At 44.4% G+C, this 20858-nt stretch overlaps 1 protein-coding gene across 2 annotated transcripts in view; it reads left to right on the top strand.

The window, feature by feature from the left end:
• Nucleotides 1–20858, top strand: part of GRIK3 (glutamate ionotropic receptor kainate type subunit 3) — a 1124179-nt gene that overhangs the window by 13309 nt on the left and 1090012 nt on the right. The window lies entirely within an intron of this gene.

The following is a 20858-nucleotide window of genomic DNA, read 5'->3' as shown; positions in this document are numbered from 1 at the left end:
TAATGTGTGGCCCTCACAGAGAAATAAAGTGTCACTTATGTTTATTGACCTGCTGTGCAATTGGCTGACCTTGGTTTTCAACTAATAATGATTTATTTCTTATATAGCGCTACACACTCATAGGTCTCGGAGCGCTCAAATAACAGAAGACATTATTATCCCATTGAGTGGTACTCAAATTATCTACCTCAAAAGGTCGAAAATGTCGGCAGAAATGTTGTGCTTAGTTTTATATTCTGGTGTATGGAGGCGAGTGGGTGGTCATGTCTGTGGCCGGTGTTCACCAAAGTGTTGATTGACTGCGTACCTTGAGCCTGAGTTGGATCTTTGCCTTTGGTATAGCTGAATTATCTGAGTCATCAAGACTGCTGGACCGAAGTCCAATGTATGCGAAACATTATTAGAAGGATTAGAATGCTTGGGTGCATTAGGCCAAGGTAGGAAGTTAGGTGGGTTGGCCGTGCCCCAGAAAGCTATTCGTGATGGTCAGGCAAGTGAATGGGAGCCGAGAGGTGAACAAGAGAATGCACAAGTCCAAGAGACTCATTATGTGTCCAGCTAGACCAAATGTTATCTTTGGTCGTAGCTGCATTCTGATGGCTTTTTGATTTCATCTGGTGTATGGAGGCCCATGCATGCGAGTGGGTGGCCATGCCTATGGAAGAAGTCCACCAAAGTGGTGTTGGAATACGTACCTTGAGTCACAATTAGAGTCGTTCATTCTGCTCCGAGAATTTTACTTTACCTTGATCAGTATAATATAGTGGGAGGAACAGGTATATAGTGGGAGGAACGGGCTGAGTCAGGGCCTAGGTGTCAAGAGAAAAGAGTGAGTGGGGATGACCTCCAAGTTGCTGGATGGAATGACCAGGTTTTGAGGGCCTTTCTGAAGAGAGACGTAGTCAACATTGTGGAGGGTGTTCACTGTAAGGGAGTTCAGAGGGTGGGAGCTTGAACGGAGAAAGAGGATACTCAAGTTCTGGTGGAATTAAACGTGAGGACTACAAGGCAGTCTCTAGAGCAGACCAGAGGTTTCAGAAGGGTTTTTAGTGTGTAAGCATCTCTTGGAGGAATTCAGGGCCTGTCCTGTGGAGGGTGCAATGTGTGATGCACATGGCCTTAAAAGTCGCACGTCGGTTGATCGGAAGCCAATGTAATATTCTAAGGACAGGGGGGATGTGTTCTGTGGGAGAGAGGGGAAGGAGGAGTCTAGCTGCAGAATGTTAGTTTGGCTTGAGTTTTCTGTGCTGGTTGCGTCATGTTGAGAGCTTCCATGATATCGATGAGTTGACGGGTCATATGGTTGGAGGGAACATCCAACCAGATGTTGAAGTCTCCTTGTCTGGTGAGGAACGCATACTGAATCAGGATGGGAGAAAGGGAGTGTCTAAGGGAGTCTGCAAACTTTCCATTATAGCCCAGAGGTCTGTAAAGGAGTAAGGGATTGTGGAGAGAGATTGAACTTTACCAGCAATGATTTATAGTCTGTGTTAGAGGGTTGTTTCTCTGAGTGTAAGACTGAGCGTGTTGTTCGTGTAGGATGGCTAATCCTCCTGCTCCGCTGGACCTATTGTGTACATTTTCATTTCAGTTTTGTACAAGTGACTATTATTCATAGTTCTTTCGTCTCTTCCTTTGTTGAACTCTGCAGTGTAATCCCTTTGATGGTTATGATCAGCTCACCTGTTGTCCACTTACCTCTCAATTTATACATCAAATCACCAGATACTCTTTTCAGACCCCTGATTTTCTCTGTGTCCCTAATATTTGAACACTGATTTTAACCGAAATGTTCTGTTATTCATCACATGCATGGATACGTTGACACACTGGTCTTTGGGAAATCAACCCCCACATCCTGCTGTAGTGTCAGGCATCCTTTATAGCCTATATTGTAGATATTGTTTTGCGCGAATTGCAAGCTGGTAACCAGAGACTCAGGAGTCTAGGGAGTGTACACTATGCATCTGCACTGTCTTTCTGCGCACCTAACATTGAGTTCTCTTAAGCGGTCGGATATAACTTTGTGTAGCATGCCTGAAAGTATCTATGAATAGTCAATGTGTTCCTAGTGTACCTCTGCTTTATGTATGAACAAGTACATAGCGTTGCAATTAACCTGACTGTGTGTATGATTGTGTATTCTGATGGGTTTTAATATGTGCATGGTTATAATGTGAGCTGTTGTGCACGAGCGCGTTGGGTGATGGTTGGCCGTGCACAGTAGCATAACCTGCTGTGATATTCCTCAATGTATAAATAGTTCTCATGTGATGTCATGTTTCTGAATACACACATATGTAACGTGATGTGAGGTCTATGACTGGACGCAGTGGAAGCAATGGCTTCACATGTATTACATGGCTATCGGTTATTGTGATGTTTTCTGAATGTATGCAACATTCTAGTGTTTTCTCACAAGTACACAGGCGTGTGACTATGACTGTGGGTTGATACCTTTTTGATTACGTACAACACTCTAAAGTACTTACCTGTAACTACTAGGACTCTCAACGCTAGATCCACACTCATGCCATTATCTGTAAACCTTGAACCTACCTGTCTTGGACCTGTGAAAGGGAACCCTGCCTTGCACCTGTGTCTACATATGACTTTCTGTTCATGACGTATTGTAATGTCTGTATTCCAAAACACACCAGACTCCTGTGACTTTTGTCTCAGCAAAACATCACACACAGTGTGAAAGGCACCCTCCAAATCCGAACCTCTGATGCCACTTTGCTTGAGTAGACCACTCGTTCATATAGCCACATCCCATGCTGTCTGATCCTCATGTATAAGCCATACCTCTCTATTGCACCCATGGCGTGTACTACTCTCCTAGGCACTGTGAAGCAGAACCTCCACACGTTTGCACATTTCAAAGTCCCAAGTAAATACATGAAATAAATAAATAATGAACAGTGACTTTTAATGGTCCTACCCATTTGTATTGATTTTATCAATGGACACCCTTTGCCTCTGGATGTGTGAGGTATCTCTTTACACTTCAGTATTATTTTGTCTGTTCTATGACAACGGCTGACACCCCCTCTTTCACAGGAGCCACTTTCCTTATCTAATGCCCCTATTCTACCAAAAGCACCCGATCCAGAGGGCCAGATCGAGTGCTAACGGCCAAGGGCCAGGGCCCAAGTTATAGGCCTGAACCAAGAGACAGCCTTGACGATGGGCCTCTTCACTCTTTTGTTTGAATGAACGGGACACCTCACAGAGTCTCATTTATTCAAACAAAATTCTTACTTAAAATGGCCGCCGTGGAGTTGGAAGATGGGGGTCCATATGGAGCCCCTCTTCCATTTTGATGTTAGCCGGTAAGGAAACGGAGTGGCAGCGGCAGTAGTTGGGCCTCTGCCGACAGAATCAGGTAAGGGGCGTGGGAAGGCACCAGAGACCTGACGGGAAAGGAGGGAAGGATGGGAGGGATATGTCAGGGAGGGAAAGCAGTCATCAGGTTGATTGGAAGGCGAGCAGCGATCATGGGATTCAGCCTTGGATCCAAGCAACCTGATTGGTTGGCTCTCCTGCCGCGGCTGCTTATAGAACATCAGGTGCAGTTAACAGTGACTGGGAATGTTTCTGGTGGCCAAGACATTATCCTGTGGGTACATTGTTTTTTTGTCATATCTGAACATTTATCTATTCTGTCCTCATATCCTGCAGAAGACAACAGGCTATAAGGTCAACGCTGAAACATGAAAAGAAGGATTACCTTTTAGAAAGATGAACCACTAAACGCTGATCCAATAATGATGATCTCTTTTTCTGGTCGCCTTTTAAACAAGATTTTCTTTCTGGTATGTGAGTGCATTGACTGATAATACCATAAATCCCTTCTCGGACACTGCTGCAAAGGGCTTACATATTAAGCCCTATCATCCTGCAATTGACTTAAGCCTGCTTTCTATTTTATTCTAAACAATCTAAATTGGAACCTGCTGTCACATTCGGGGAACGTCTGTTGACATAATTCCTTTGCTGGCAGTAGTTCCAAAAATAAATAAATAATAATAATTAAAAAAAAACAGGCACAGGAATTTAAGATGTTTGGACGACTTCCTGTGAGAAAGGCAACAAATAAAGTAATTCAAATGAAGTTGTGTACAATAGTATAATGCCATGGGAACACAATGGCTACTTAAAAAACAAAATGGCTGTGCTTTTTTTAATAGTAACATTTGGGGTAGTTATTTAAAATATCCCAAATGTACTGGTATGGCATCCTTTTACATAGGATCATTTTTAGAGGCATCCATTTGCTTATATGAAAGCCCAACTCGATGTTACTGTCCGGTGAGTCTAATATAATCTGTTCATTGCCTCCGAAGTGTCCCTGCTGGTTGCGTATTGTCTCTGTAGAATGTGGTGTCATTTTACACAACATATTATGCACGTGCCCCCACCTCATTAAGGCAGAACTATCTACAGGGGAGCATGGGCCTTGAGTGACTTCTCCTGACACTTTTATCTTGCCCCTAAGCATGGTCATCAGGTCCATCGTAATTGGTGCATTTCCTTTTGGTGCATCAATATTCAGACTCCACATCTCGGAGGGCGACAGGCATACAGGTCTCCATGGATTGATTAAAAAGCTAGGAACATGCATGGGCGTGGCATTGAGGGCGTGTGAAAGCCAGTTGCAGCGTTTGACAATGCCCGGGGAAAGACCCTGGAGAATATTCATAGCGTAAGAGCAAAGACAGAGCTGGAGGTGAAGAATAGTGTACAGTGTTGTGGAAATCAAACTAGATGATCTTTGTTTTAAAATAATTATCTGACCTAGATAGCTAGGCGTTCACGGATCCAGTTATTTTCAATGAAATCTCCGCCACCACGTCTTTCTTATATTTCAATGTATTATTTTCTCGGTGTCAATTTCTTTAGTACATTACATTAGGTCATTTTCCTTGGGTCAATTTCATCTCAGTAATACCAAAACACCAATTAATAGCGTGGCCAAAAAGTCTACATTTAAAACTCACATCTTTATTTTATTGTTATCTACCTCATGATTGCCCTGATGTCAATCGAAAATGAGGAGTGTGGAGTCCCTACCTTGCCTCCCCAATCTCCTACAAGCTGTGGCACTGTTTAACTTCACCCCCATCAACTCACTAACGCCTGCATAACTTGTCGACCACTTTATGCAACTGCGATAACAGTTTATCCCAATGTGTTTAGTGTATCCACTCTGGGAACCCCCCTTTTCTTAAAACAAGAGAATCCTGCTGACATTCCTCCATTTGTAGATATTAGGTTACTTACATTTAAGACACCTACAACATTTACCTGGTTGAACGTCTGGAGCACATCCAGCTAATTCCAACTGACTTATCCAGCAACTTTTGCTTTTTTTGGGAACATTTATTTCGGTAAGATAATGATTTTCCATTTCACATTTATGCCTGTTTAGATTGCACATCATCCTTGTTTTCCTCCTTATATCTTTCCTCTCTATATATGCATAATCCTTTTCTTTCCCGCATTGAGTGCAAGAGGTAGACGGACCGGGCCACTTCTGGCACATATCAAATATTTTTGTCAATACTCACGTACAATTTAAAACCGCTCCACATTAATATCTGCTCTTCTAGTGATGAGTCACAATGGGATCACTAAACAAATGACAGGATGCTTTGTTACAAAAAAGATACTAATTCTTTAAAAATAACAATCGTGATTTTTTTGAATTGATGTTATATTTAATTAACACAAATTGTACTAAACAAATACTAATATATTGTTGTATACAATCTTTCTTTTTGTAGACTTTAATTGTTGAATATGCTGCCCCTGATGAAGAGTGTACACAACTCGAAACACGTTGGGCATATCAAGATGCAAATAAAAAGCAAAAATTGTTTTTTATAAACACAAACTCTCTATTGAACTCTTTATTGACATTGTACTCATATGTAATTTCAAGTGATTATAATTGCTTAAAACTCAATACTTAATCTCCATTAGGCCATCTCCGGCCTTTCAGAAAGTGTGCAGGGGACGTAGCTATCCTCATTGGATTACTCTCTTGTTCTCTGTATATATCCAGCCTAGATACCAAGGCTGTGTTTTTCTCCCCCGCACCTTGAACAATTTACCATAATGTTTATTTCTCTCATTACCTTTCATTGAACTACACTTATTTTGGTGTGCAAGTGTGTTTACCTGTGTTGGTTGCCGAAGTGTGAAACCAAAAACCACTGTGCCATTCATTTCTATTGTTGCTGCCACCTTGGGGATGAACTCATGGACTGTAGCTAGGTGGCGCATAGTGCAAGTGGGCAGGTTCAGATTCATCCATACACCACCCCTCCCCGAAATATTTGGTTATTTTGGCATTACCTGCCTGACCTAGAGAGACTTTGGAAGGCAGGGTCAGACTATAAACTGTCCTTCGTTTCATTAATAGCACCTCCATTCGTATGCGTATGTTTTTAGGAAATTGATGGGGGTCAGTACTTAAATGCCAGGGGAGTGATAAGAAGGGTAGGGGGCCAGAGACAGCTCATTATCACAGCAGTTCCTACGTGTGTGGTTTCAGATGTGGAGTTAACTGCTTGTAATATTGAAGCTGCACTCGAATAGTCTCATTAGAATGTGTAATGTAGTCCTGTGACCCCACACAAGTATGTTTGGTCCATGAGCACCTCTCCCAACATTTGAAGGGTTAAACCTCCTTCTCCCCCTCAAATGTTGGCCCAGGTTACTTGTTCTTGTTTTCCCTTGAATTGGGAATGTTTGTTCTTGGTGGTGGTACTCCTCCTTGCAGCTGTACCTTTGGTTTAGTGAGCATGTCATTCTCCCATCCTGTTCGTGTTACTCCACCTTTTTAGGGCTGCTACAAACCTAAATGATTATAAAGGGGTGGATTAGGGACCACACTGGCTTACTGGAATGCAACTGGAAGGCTTGCATCTCCTACATACTTGACTTTAGTATCTGCAGTACATGCCAGCCAGTGTTCCCACTGTTCTGTGCCCCCCATTCACCAAGTTGCCGACTACGTGCAAATGTGGTGATATCACTGCTGGTGATTTCATTTTCCTATATCTGGGCACCCCCTGTGAAATTCATAAATTGGCTCCCCTGGAAAGGACAGGGGAGGGAGGGTCCCGGGTAAGTGACCCGCCTTAGGTAACAGGAGCACAAGAATATTGTATTTAAGCGGGCAGAATGGCTCCCATTGCCAGGGATGATCAGAAGGGGCAGGGGAGGGTAATTCCGTGGCACCACAGTGGAAGCATCCAGCATCCCATTAAGATCTCAGCCCAAAGGTATGAAGAGGACGCTGCAATCCGAGGTGTTGCGACGATTTGGCCGCACTGTTGGCCGTTCAGCGGATGGACAGCCGGTATTCTCCTAGGTAGACTTAGAACTAACCCAGAACACAACTGCTCACTTGCCTCACAAAAGATCCCTTGCTCTGCACTAGACTTCCCTTCTGGGTCAATGTTCCTACTGCCGCTTTTTTAAAATGTCCTTTTTTTAGGTGGAGCTCCTGGCTTAACATTGACAATGGCGGAAACAGGGTGGTTTGGGCTAGAATCACTGACAAGCTTTGTTTGCTCATGTGATTGGTCCATTTGATCCAGTCCTTTAACTGTGAAAAATATTGTTCACATACATTCTGTAACTCACCACGAGCCACCGTTTGATGCCTGAGAAAATGCTACACAGAAAAGAAGACAGTGATTTCTCCACCCACTGGTGTGATATGCCACAGCCATTTCAGACAGCTGGCAGATTGCTCACGTGCTAAGTGCTCACCACTGAAAAGGTCCAATTCGGCCTTTCATCCCTCTGAGACCAAAGCATTGAGTACCATTCAATTTGGCAATAATAGCTTTTATTTCAGCGCTTAGAAGCGGGTGAAATCCGGCAGGAACACTATGCAAAGCCTGCTATTATTATTATCATAATCTATTATTTCTTTAATATGGATGGAGACTAACATCTGTAAATATTTCTGTGAATGCGCCCATCTAGAAGCGATCTTTGACCGTTTGGGGCCTTTGCATTACCAGGGTAGAGATTGCCCCACAGGCGGCAGTCTCTTCATAAGAGACCACCCTGTATTCCTCCCGCAGGACTGGCCTGCAATGAATTTAGGGCAGTGGCTGCAGCTCTCCGGATATGTTGGACTACGACTCCCATGATCCCACACCATTGCCTTTACATTTTTGAGGCTGATATGAGTTGAAGGGAAACAGATCCAGAGAACCAACGCTGAAGACACCCACTTTAGTGGTCGCCCTGTCTATGGCCTTATGCCGGTCAGTCTGGAGGAGGGCCACGTGACTCCTGGAGGGAGCATAACAAATCTCACACAAAAACATTGCAAGCAGTCTGTTGAAGTTGGGATAACAATTATTTCTTTTTCATCTGTATGTTTTGTTTAATTTGTTGTGGGTCGTTTGCTTTAAAATAAAATGAAAGTTGAATAAGCCTGTCCGTGATGGAGCCATTGTGTCGCCGTGACAGACTCGAAGGGCACATGGAATGCACATGTGCAGTTTATGAGCAATCTCCAGATATTGCCCAGTGCCATATTTTGCCCGACCAATAGATGGCGCTGCAACACCAGTGGCAAGTTATTCCACACCTCCAACTGGTTGTAACCTAAGCCCGTCCTGGCCTCGTGCAGTATCACGTGCTGTGCACACGTGGCACACACCATGCGATGCCTCTAAATAAAAGGAGCGAGTAGCTTTCCGCTCGCCAGTTATACAACAGCATGGAGGCTCTGTGTTGTGTGTGCTCCTATGATTAACTCCAGACCCTGGCACTGCAGGAACCCGTAACACAACTCTAACTTTTCACAGTACTTCATAAGCCTTACTATAAACAATGAAGTGGCAGTTCCATTCCTCCCGGTCACCTTGTATTGCACAGTGTACATACAAATGGTGATACAATGGCTCAACTGATTGGTCCCCTCTTTTACCATCCTCAAGTACCTCTGCTCCAATTCGAGCCTTTGGAAGCTGGTTGCTCATATCTGTCAATGTCCTGCCATTAACCCACTGAGCTATCTCACCAACTATTTCTTTGCTGACTAGTTTTTCTTATTGCGTATGTGTTTGCAAGCAAGTTCACGTTGTTTTCCTCCGCTTTATCTGCGATCCACCAGGCTTCAATTGTCTAAAAGTCCCCACGTTATTACATAATCATTTATTTAAAAAGTAATGATGATTTTTTGACACACTGTCCCACACATAGCGCACAATGGGTCAGTGTCGAAGTGAAAATAAATAATAGAATTAAAAAAAAAAATACTTTGTTAAAGGGATCAAACATATAGTTACAAAACATATTGTTGCACATGTCCTTGAGAACTTGGAAGGTTCTTGACAGGGCGACTGAGTTTAGTTTAGTTTATTCATTTGTATTGCGCACCAGACCCGATGGTATGAGGGTGCAGGAGCAACAGGGTTATTCTCAGCTTGGTTTCAAGTTACAATGCTGTACAGTATTTACAGTGGGTACATTAGTTGAAACAGTCACGATAAAGGCAGAAATGTGCAAATTTACATGTATACATATTTACATAGTTTACATCGGTAAGGTAGGTTGAATAGTCAATTAACGGTCATTATTCTTTATCCATTGGATGTAGTTGCGTCTAAAGTGTGTGTAAGTTTGGGGTGTCCTTAAGGAGGGTGGTAAGGAGTTCCAATGTTGGGCTGCTTTCACCTGGAAGCTGTTGCCACCCATTTTGGTTAGTTTAAACCTGGGAACTGTGAGCAGATTTGAGATTTGCGTTGGCAGTTCTAGTAGGTCTATTCAAAGCATATTTACTTATTCTGTCGATTAAGTAGCAGGGGGCAGCGTTGTTGAGGCATTTGTGTGTTAGTGAGGCTACTTTGAGAAGTATTTTATCTGTGGTGTTGAGCCAATTGTGGGTTCTCCTGATGTTGGATATGTGTTCTCTCTTGGGGATGCTGAATGCTGCTCTGCTGAATGCTGTTTTGTTGCGTCTCTATTTGGTTAGTAACTTGTTTGTTGGCTCCTACGTAGAGGGCATTACAGTACTCCAGTTTTGATAGTACAAGGGCTCTGGCTAGGGTAATGCAACTCTGGGAAGATAGGAAGGGTTTGGCTGCTCTTATAAGCTTACATGTGTAGGCCGTGGAGGATGTCATGGAGCTAACCTGTTTGTGGAAGGAGAGGCAGGAGTCAATGTAAATTCAAAGAGTTTTCACTTCATTGGCTACCTTGATCAGGTTCCCGTCTATAATGAAGCTGGTGTAGTTCTGGTCTAATTTGGTTAGGTTAGAGGTGGAACCAAGGATGATGAGTTCAGTCTTGTCATCATTCAGGCATAGACTGTGAGAAGCCATCCATGCCTGGATGATGAGGTACACCCTGTTCACCAAGGCCAAATCCTGGTTGTAATCTCCCGTCAACGGGATGAGGATCTGGGTATCATCGGTATAATTAGTGTAGGTGATACGCAGGCCATCAAGATCATCAAACAAGGCTTCGTGAATACGTTGTACAGTGTGGGGGAGAAACATGATCCTTGGGGGACTCCACATGTGATGGGGATGGAGTCGGCGGCAGCTGTGGTGGAGAAGACACACATGGATCTATTGCTGAGGAATGACTCGATCCAGCCGATGGCTTCTTGGGAGAAGTGGGCCACTGAACCCAGGTGGTTGCATAAGATTTTGTGATCTACTAGATCGAATGCCGCTGAGAGGTCTAGGAGGAGCAATAAAGCAGTTTTCCAGTTGTCTCTCAGGGTGTCAATTTGAGCTTTCAGTTCGATAAGGGCTGTTTCTGTTCCATGTTGGGGTCTGAAGCCTGATTGCCGGATGCCCAGGAGATGGTTTATTTCAAGATATTTTTGTATTTGTTGTTAGGCTGTTTTGTCTAGTATCTTGAGCAGGAATGGGACAGTGGTAATGGGTCTGTAGTTGGTGGGAATAGAGGGGTCAAGAGAAGGTTTTTTAAGAAGGGGGAGGACCCAGGACTCTTTGAGGTTGCTGGGGATGGTACCTGAAGAAAAGGAGGCGTTAATGAGTCTGGTAATGAATGGTGAGAGATCTCTTGCCGCATCTTTAATAATTTGTGAGGGACAAAGGTCACCCTGACAGTTAGATGGTTTGAGGCTGAGAATGATTTTTTTCCACTTCAAGAGTGGAGACTTTGGAAAAGTTGAAGCGAGTGGGTTGGGTAGAAGGTGTTGGGGTGTGGGCAGCGGGGCAGTGTTGGAGGAGTTAGTTAGTTTAGTTATGCATTCTTTCTTGTTTTTAATTTTAGTTGTAGGCCTGTGACTTTATTGGTTAGGGCATTTTGGACGCTGGTGCACTATTGCTTGTCTTTCACACAAGTGCCTGGAATTTGCACAGGTGTTTCTATCTCTTTAATGATCGTAAACAGTTCTTTAGTGCTGGAGTTGGATTGTGCTATTCTCTGGTTGTAGGACTCTTGTTTAGCAGCTATGATTTATTTTTTGTAGTTAGACGTTATTTTGTTGAGCATCAACTTGTTATAGTCTGTGGGAGATTGTCTCCAGATTTGTTCTTTTTTGCGTTTTTCTAATCTAAGGGCTTTAAGGTGACTGGAGAACCAGGGGTTGAGGTGCTTTTTTGTTTTACTTTTTCTTAGTATTAGCGGTGCAATAGAGTCTAAGGCTGTGCACATGATTTTATTGTAACCTTTTACGAGGCCGTAGGGGTTGGAAGTAGCAGGAAGATGGTTTAGCGTCAGGAAGATGAGGGGAATCAGTTTTTCCACTGTGATATTTTTTTTGCTTCTCGTGGGGATGGCTGAAGCTAGCACGTTATTGGTGATGTGGCTCGAGGCTTCGAGAGTAAAGGAGAGGAGATGGTGGTCAGACCATGGTTGAGTGGCGTTATCGGTAATGGAGGCAGCGCAGTTAGAGTCTGCTACCCAGTTGAGGGTTCTCCCTTTGTTGTGGGTGGGGGCAGACACTCTTTGGGTGAAACCTAATTCTGACAAGGTATTGTTGATGAGGGTAGCCTGGTGATCTTTGGGATCTTTAAAGCCTAGGTTAAAGTCCCCTAGGAGGAGGCTCTGTGAGGTGTTTATTAGGTTATTGGTGAGGATGGTGCTGAGGTCTTCCTCGAATGAACCTAGGGGTCCTGGAGGTCTGTAAAGTAAGTGAATGGATATTGTTTGGGAGTTGGCAGTAGGAATCTTAGCTGTGAAAGTTTCACATGATGGAAGGGGGTTAGATGAATCAAGTCTAATGTTGAGCTGTGTTTTAGCAATTAAGGCCAGGCCACCGCCTCTAGATTCAGTTCTATCCGCTCGGAGGATGATGTAGTCGTCGGGGATAGCTAGCGAGAGGGCTGGACCTGCAGTTGCGTGGAGCCAGGACTCGGTTATGGCTAAGAAATCTAGGTCTTCTGCTAAAATGATGTCCGCTATATCTGTAGCAGGGGCTATTATGGAACGTGCGTTGAAGAGGGTGTCTTTTACGGGTGGAGTGGTGGTTTTAGTATGGGTGGGGATGGTAACTGTGTTGTGAGCTTTGTGTTTGGTCATGATATTGCGTAGGCTGGACTTGGGTCTTTCCACTGTAGGGTTGGCGTAAGTGATAAAAGTGGGTGAGCGGTTAGTCAGTTTCGACTGGATGGAGTCCCTGGCTCGAGGCTCGTCTGGTTTGGGTAATCTGGCGCGTAATCTGGTGTTTCTTGCTGGGAGGCTGCATGGTAGGGAGAGGTAGGGCAGCATATTTGTGACATAGGGCCCAATGGGGAGTGTTGGAGTGGTGCCTATATAGGCCGAGCTAAAGGTGGAGCTAGGAGAGCATGAAAGATTAATGAAGTGGAGAATTATTCTCAACAATATTGAGTAGATGCCTGGTAGGAACATTTTGTTGGCAGTGGGTGGGGTGTGGAGATCAAGTGGAGTGGCCAACCTAGTTGGATGAGTGTGCAGCAATCAGTAGGAGGGCAGTCGGATACTAGATGCTACATACGTAGCTAGGTTATACATAGAGGTGGGGACAATTATGTGTAGGATATGTGTAGGATATCGTAGTAAAGTACGCAATTGGTACGGCAAGTAGTGACTAAATGCAGTGGGACTACAGGTGCGCAGGATAATCGAGATTAGCATAGGCTGGAGAGTACACAGTGAGCAGAGTGGTAGTGGCTAGGGCGCACACAATTAAACACAATCAGCATTGGCGGGATCAGCATTGGCTAAAAGGCTCACAGTGAACAGGATAGCAGTGGCTAGGGCGCACACAATTAAGCACAATCGGCATTGGCAGGATCAGCATTGGCAAAAGGCTCACAGTGAACAGGATATCAGTGGCTAGGGCGCATACAATTAAGCACAATCAGCATTGGCAGGATCAGCAGTGGCTACAAGACGTACTGTTGATAGATTAGCAGTGGTTAGGGTGCGCACAGCCATTAGGCTACAATTAGGCACAAGTACGTGAGCTAGAGTGGTCCCAGGTTGTTCAGGTGACAATGTACACACACAAATAAGTGCAGCTACTAAGCGTGCATCGGGCTGTTGTTCTAGCAGGGGCAAGATAGGAGGAAACAGTACGTGGTAATAGTTTGGCGACATTTGACTAAGTCCTTAATGATTCGAGGGCGACACAGCATTCAGACTGTTGACCCCAGCGGACGACACAATCAGGTGCATTCAAGTGCATGTAACTCTGTTACAGTGCAGTATGGGGCTGAGTAGACGTGTGGGGGAGTTGCAGTTCGGTGGATTAGGATAGTGGGGATTAGGCATCGAAGGGAGTGGTAGGAGGAAAGAAGTAACACAGAGTTGAACAGTACCATCTTGATTAATGGCCGGTCCAGAAACCAACAGAGTTTTCAGCCGACGGCGAGGAAAGGCATACAGCCTTGGAGCAGGCCTTCGAGCAGAAGCTGGCTCATGCCTCCCGGTCTGCTATTGGGACAGGAGTAACAGTGGCTGGTCAATGGGAGCGTGGCTGAGTCCAGGCACAGTGAGAGAAGTGCCTACAGTTGCCGGGCGGGTGCTGAGGCAGATCGCAGTATTGGGGTCACGTCAGAGATTATAATAAAAACCCTCAGGTATCTGAGCGCTGCTTATTATTACCCACTGTGTGTGGTGCTCATTTATCGACCTCGGAAGGATGAAAGGCTGAGTTTGGCCCTGCCAGGATTCGAACCTGCGTTAGCAAGCTCTGCACAGATGTCAAAGCGAGTGCTCTACTCGCTGTGCCCCTTGACCGGCTGAAACAAAGCAAACGTGGATGGTTGGCTCTGCGGCTATTTGAGCGCGGAGGGCTGCGGCGGTGAAGTTCTGTGAATATACTTCACAAGATGGCAAGATATTGATAAATCTTGCGGTTAGGTGCAAAGGAGCCAGGTGGCCTACCTAAATGAGGGAGGAAGCTCCTGCTTCCCTCCTGGGCGGCGTACTGCCCCGGCAGTGGTGGATGGGTGCCACTCCAGTGGTCGCAGGTCTCGGTGAGAGGGCGCTGATACTCATATAGCACAGATTACTCCTGGAGTCTCTTGGTGCTGCCAGATTTTGCCATCTAACTTCATTGCTGAGTCTGGCGGTCTCAAGGGCTGCAGCGAGGTAAGGCAACAATGCTCAAAGGACACATTCTCTAAGCTTTCTGTGCTACTGTTGTCACACTGTTTACAAAATAGTTATAATTAAGTAAGGGGCACTTCACAAAACGTGCAGCAAACAGAATGCAATGAGAAGAGAGCGCTGCAGAAGGTCCCACGTTCATGTTTGCTTATTCACAAATGGTTCCATTTATTTATTTATTTTAATTCTTTAGTGCGCTACACAGACAAAACAGAGGGATCTGCAGATCCAAGGAAACAGGCCCGGAAAAGAAAGGGGGCAGAGGTCTAATCAGCAGAATTAAAAAGCAGCGCTTTGATGGACTTTTTAAAGGCCAGAAGTGAAGAAGCGAATTTACAAGCACGAGGGAGTGTATTCCATTCCTGGGGAGCACAAACCTCAAAGCAAGTACCTCCAAACCTTTATAATCAGAAGCGAGGTTGGTGTAATGAGTAGGAATTATTAGAGCATAAGACTCTGGTAGGTTGAGCACGGGCAATTCTTCGTTCACTGTAGAAAGGGGCGGCAGCATTCGCACATTTGTAGGTCAGGCAGGGTTCCAAGGTGCCCCCAGATTGGGTAATAATAACAGTTAATATTACACTGCTTAGAAGCATGAGGGGTCCAAATTAAAGAGACATATATATATACATATATATCATATTTTTTCTCTGTACATCAAAACACTCGGACTGCCAAACAGACGTGCTGCTTCCATGACTATGCAAGTGTTGTTGGCTGACCCGCCAATCAAACAAGCTTTGGCTTCTTGCATTCACGTTGATGCAGGAGTTAGGGCCCTGCGCCCACGCAGGTGATTGGAGTTCATTTTGAATAACGGTCCTGAAATTAACCTTCAAGGGCCACTGGGTTGGGTTATCAAGAGAGCTGCAGGGGCACATGTCGATGCATCAGCTTTGTAATCAGCTCTAGTGCAAACGCCATGGATGTGTTTTGTTTCTTTATATTTTTAGATGGTGCACGTTTGCAGGAAACTAAATGTGTGACTGAGGGTCATTGGCTACATGGAGCTGTTTTTTAAAAGGAAAAATTAATGATAAGCTGAATAGATAAATATAAGTCTAGCTCCATATTTCAGCTGCATTGTCATTCCTTAATTAATACAGGGATGTCTGACAGCAGGGGTATGCAAATGGCAGTCTCCTGTTGTATTGCACTACAACTTCCATGGTCCCTCATCATTGTCTATGCTGGCCAGTGCTTATAGGAGTTGAAGTCCAAAACATCTGGAAAGCCAAAACTGGCAGAACCCTCTGTTAGAGAATATGCACATTTCTCTGCATTCTTATCATTAATGTTGAACTGGTCTAATAACTTTTCATCTCTGCTGTAGCCTTCAAAAAACGGATTCTTGAGTAAGAAACACACAACTTGGTACAGCTTTAATTTGGCGCCTCTGTTTCGTGGCGAATTTTGGGCACCCCCACATTTCACTTGCTCCTCCCACAGATCGTCATTGCTCACCCTCTTAACCAAAGGACTCTGACATGTAATCGACACCTGCAATACAATGGAAAGTGAATGGACTCAAAAGGTCACCACCCTCAATGAGGGCTTCCTCCTCGATTGGAACAATACAACTCCTGGCCAAGCAAGTGCATGCAACACGTCCTCCTCAAATGGCTTCCTGGGTCCTAGAGCCCTGCTCATTCTGACAGTTCCCGGTCCCCCGGCTCTGCCAATGTCTGAGGCTCCTTCTCCCGTCTCGCTCACCATCAGTGAAGCTCCCTACCCCATGATATTAGGCAGGTAGCCACAATATAGGCGTTCAAGTAGGCTCTCAAAAAGCATCTCTTATCCACGGGTCAGGCGAAGGAGAACGACCGAAAACTCTTCACTCCAACTAAATCCCCAACAAGCTCTTCCTGGTGCATGAATGAAATAAACAAAACAATAAAAAAACGCTAATAAATGTACAATTGTGCATAGCCTAAATTGTTTTATTTTGTTTTGTATTTATTATTAATGTGTTACAGTTAAAAACTTTAACCATATCAAATATATTATCAAAAGAACAGACTATTAATTATTATTAAATTGACAACATACACACTTCACAATTCCAAATTCACAATTCAAAATTCAATTAAAAATTCATGTTCATTTCATACTTTAAATAAACAATTTATATAGAAAAAATAATTTAAAAGTATTATTTAACATGTATGTTCCTGCTGTGAAAGTCCCAGTCAATGTTTCCAGTTGTATGTTCCCTCACTCCCACCTGTTCCACATCCCACTTGCTAACAAGCACCTGGAGACTGCCCTTGGGTGATAGCGGTGTGTGGTATAAATCAACATAACATAACATAACATAATATAACAACCAACATTAATCGGAAAGCACCTCGCACATGGATAGGAGTTTATATTCCAGACACAGCGTGGGGTCATTTCTGTGTTTTTGAGTTGGCTATAATTTGTGAGGGTGAGATATAATAATAATAATAATAATAATAATAATAATAATAATAATAATAATAGTAATAATAGTAATAATAATAATAATAACAATGATAACAATGATAATTATCATTATTATATTATTAGTAGTAGGGTGTTTATTGAGCTCAAACCTAGCTCGAGATGCAACAGAGTGCCTTACAATCAAAGAGGGAAGACCATGGTGAGGAGAGTCGAGAAACAACAGGGAGAGAGAGGGAAGGCAATTTGTCACCAAGGGATCTACAATCAATTATGGAAAGAAACAGTGGAGAGCGCATCACCCAGCCTCAAATATGGTGGGGAGTGAAGGGAGTGTGGGCCTAGGTGTTAGGGCTTGAGCTCATTCCTGAACTTTAGAAGCGAAGCAGTGAGTCTGATGTTGATGGGGAGTAGGTTCCAGAGTCTGGAGGCATAGACAGAGAAGGTCTTTCTTCAGGGTCTTTCCTTCCTGCAAAGGCAGAGTTCAAGTCTGGGGATTAAATAACTCCTAGAATTAAAGGTTCACACTGGTCTGCTTTGCTTTTGGATAAAATGTATAGGCATAGCCCTTTGTGCAATCATAATTGCTAAAACCTCCCACTATTACTTGCTGTTGCAGTACCAATGGTCACAAATTTGCCTCAGAGAGTTTAAACATTGTTTGGTGTGGCCACTGCTCCTGCCATGGCACCTCCTTAATAACATGATGTAGCTCTTTTTTCAGAGGCACCCCAACTTCTTCTTTCATGATAGTGGTTGTGAGGTGATAACTGTGTAAGAGCCACAAGAATTGTTCCAATATATGCAGGAGTACACCACCAGTCCCGCAAGCCTTAACCTCACTGAAGATTACAATAATTAGATTACTAACAGTGGTGAATTAACACATGCATTTAAAAACATCAGAGCTCTCCATTAGTGTTCATGGCTAATACTATTGGCTTTTATGATAGTTAGACCAAATGATACAAATGACCAAATATCATTTTGAATACAATGCGTATTTCGGCAGAAGCTAGTCCCCTACCTTGTCATATCAATTCATTAAAGTCAAGATATGATATGTTATTTATAATGCGCTTAATACCCCGGGGTTTCTAAGGACCCGGAGATCGAACCTGTATTGCTCTGTGTTGTCTTGCTCCCAAGGCGAGCACGTTGCACCTGAGCTATCCTCCCGAGATGGATAGAGAGATTTCAGGGTATTTAATGAACCTTCTCCAAAAATATCACACATTGGAATCCCAGTGGGGTCCGCAAGGCCTCTCATATCTCGGAGGGTGATAATATGGTGCTTTACAAGTTGGGGAATAGTTTCACATATTTACAGTGTTACAAAGCACAAGCATCAGAGATAACACGCACTAGACAATACATCAAGTAATTCGTGCAATTAGTATCCAAAAGTCCATTTAGATGCTTTGTTGCATTCTGAAAAGGACTGATCCTCAATAGTAATATATATTTGGAGTCTAGTGCACGACTACAACAGCACGAGAGTGCTTAAAGTATTTAAAACCCGGTAAATCAATGGCCTATGTCTCCCCATGGTAAGATGTTTTAATCACTCTGAAGTTTTGAAGCGCTGCCAGGAACATCAATGGAGTTTCCTTTGAACATAAGGTGCTGTGCCTTATTGATCCTGCTGTGGTTTCACTCTGGTGTTTATGCACTCCGATCATCGCCCAAGGGCCTGACGTGGCATTGCGCATGCACGGAATGAAAGACCGCGGCCTAGTGGAGGCCGCTCAAAGCATCGTCCTCCATCTTCTATAAGAGATGCACTGAGTGGCCATGGCCGGCATACATGGGTGCAGCTGCCAGATTATCTAATATGTGAACCAGCGCTAACAATGCAGCAAATGCACTTAGCACCATTCCATAGTGAAAACATGGATAGATAATACAGATTGGAGCAAAACCTGTCTGCTCCATTTTGTACCATCTATGCAGAAATACTAGTACTCAATTATTTTGATGCATTTTTTTGGTTTTTGCAGAATGGCAAAGTTTAGAAAATCTGGCCCCTATTTAGCCAAGAAAGAACCCTTTGCAAGGAAATAATTGGAATGTCTTGAAACTAATCCATGGTAAGGATTTGGATTTTAGATGAAACACAGGGCCGGATTTACAGAAAAAGGTGCAAAGTGTGGGCGTTAGGATTGTGCGGCGCAAATGAATCACGCAAGGAGGCGATTTACAGAAATAAGGGCTAGCAGGGACCTGCAGTGCAATGAAAACAGGATTGCACCTGAAACGCCCACAATACGCCCCTGGTGCAAACCACAAACCCACCGGAAAAGACCGTTTTGCACAGAATGTGACCTAGACACCAGATGCAGCGAAAAAGCTACAAATTGTATTGTGAGCACTCACAAGTAATTACCATTAGGTGCACCCATACCAACCATTAACAGTGCCAGGAGTGCCACAAATATGGGCCGCCCACATGCAAAGTGCACCTACACCCACTATTCCAACTCCCTTTACACCCACCAATCTGAGCCCCCACATACAAGTGTGCCTACACCTACAAATCCTACTCCCTGTATAACCCCCAATCTGAGCCCCCCACATGCAAAGTGCACATACACCCACTAATCACACTCTCTGTACAACCGCAAAACAATACACCATACACATAACGCCACATCGATACATTCCCCTCAAGGGACTAGCACACACAAGGTGCACCCAAATCCGCACAACCCTGGCCCCATGCATCCCCATGGAATAAAATAAATAGGGCACATGTTTCACTCATACATGTGTTACTTGGCTGTTTCCATCTGTGGGGCACAATGGTGGATGAGAACTGTCCACCTCAGGTAGCGGTTCTGCGGTGCAGCTGATGGATGTCCTCCCTGCACCTGTATGTGTGCAACAGGAAGAACCCACTCACCTCACACCTGGCTTGGGTGCCCCTAGTGCAGGTGTCGCCCAATTGCCCTGAGACCAGAGTGACGCTGAAGTGAGACTGAATGTTGTGGGCCATGTGGGTCTCTGGCAGATGTCCCAGGAGAATAGCTGGCTGGGCACCGTGAGGTGGACCATGACACACTGTGCCATCAATCCTGACTACTGGGTACCCCTACAAGCTGAACCAAATTGCCTGAGCGGAATGTGAGTCACATCAAAGCCCAGCAGCTGGACGCACAGGCATGGAGAAGGCAGTGAGAGTGGCACCTGAGGACTGGACAGGGCTACACCAGGCAGGGTACACCTGTGTCTGCACTGCACAATAACTCGGCCCTGTTCCCAAATTCCCAATCCCCTGCATGCATTACTCCAACCAACACCCTATCAAAATCCACCAGAAGTGTCACCCCCATCAGTGTGTAGCCACAACACTCTACTGTATCTGGTGTAGGGACATTGTGCACACAACATTCAAACTACAACCTCTGGGTGGTGTGACCACAATAGTTGACACAACTCAGATCGGGCACTACCTTTATTACTGACAGTGACAGCGTATGACCTGTGTAACTACTGGTCCACCATAACAGTCCCTCCTGTGGAAATTGACACCACGTGGCCCTCCACACCAAATATGATGGAGGAATGCAAGCTTGTGTCGTCCCACCATCCCTAGAAGTGTGAGGGTTCAGTGGACTATCACATCACCACTCCCCCTTGTACACCAGTTGTTTAGATCCACATCCTGCACGGAAGTGTCTCCCGTGATCTACGCCATGGAAGAATCAATGACTATGATCATCTGAGGCACCTATGGTGCGGTTGACACACATTCACCTGAAGTACATGTACAGCTACAAAAACCCTTGAGCACACACTCATCTGCCCTATGGATGTCGGAGTGATATTTGGTGTGTAACACA

This window comes from Ambystoma mexicanum, chromosome 11 (genome assembly GCF_040938575.1).
Source record: "Ambystoma mexicanum isolate Mex_15411 chromosome 11, UKY_AmexF1_1, whole genome shotgun sequence".
Classification (NCBI taxonomy): Eukaryota; Metazoa; Chordata; class Amphibia; order Caudata; family Ambystomatidae; genus Ambystoma; species Ambystoma mexicanum.
The sequence above is the reverse complement of the archived record's forward strand: the minus strand, read 5'-3'. Positions and strand labels throughout refer to the sequence as shown.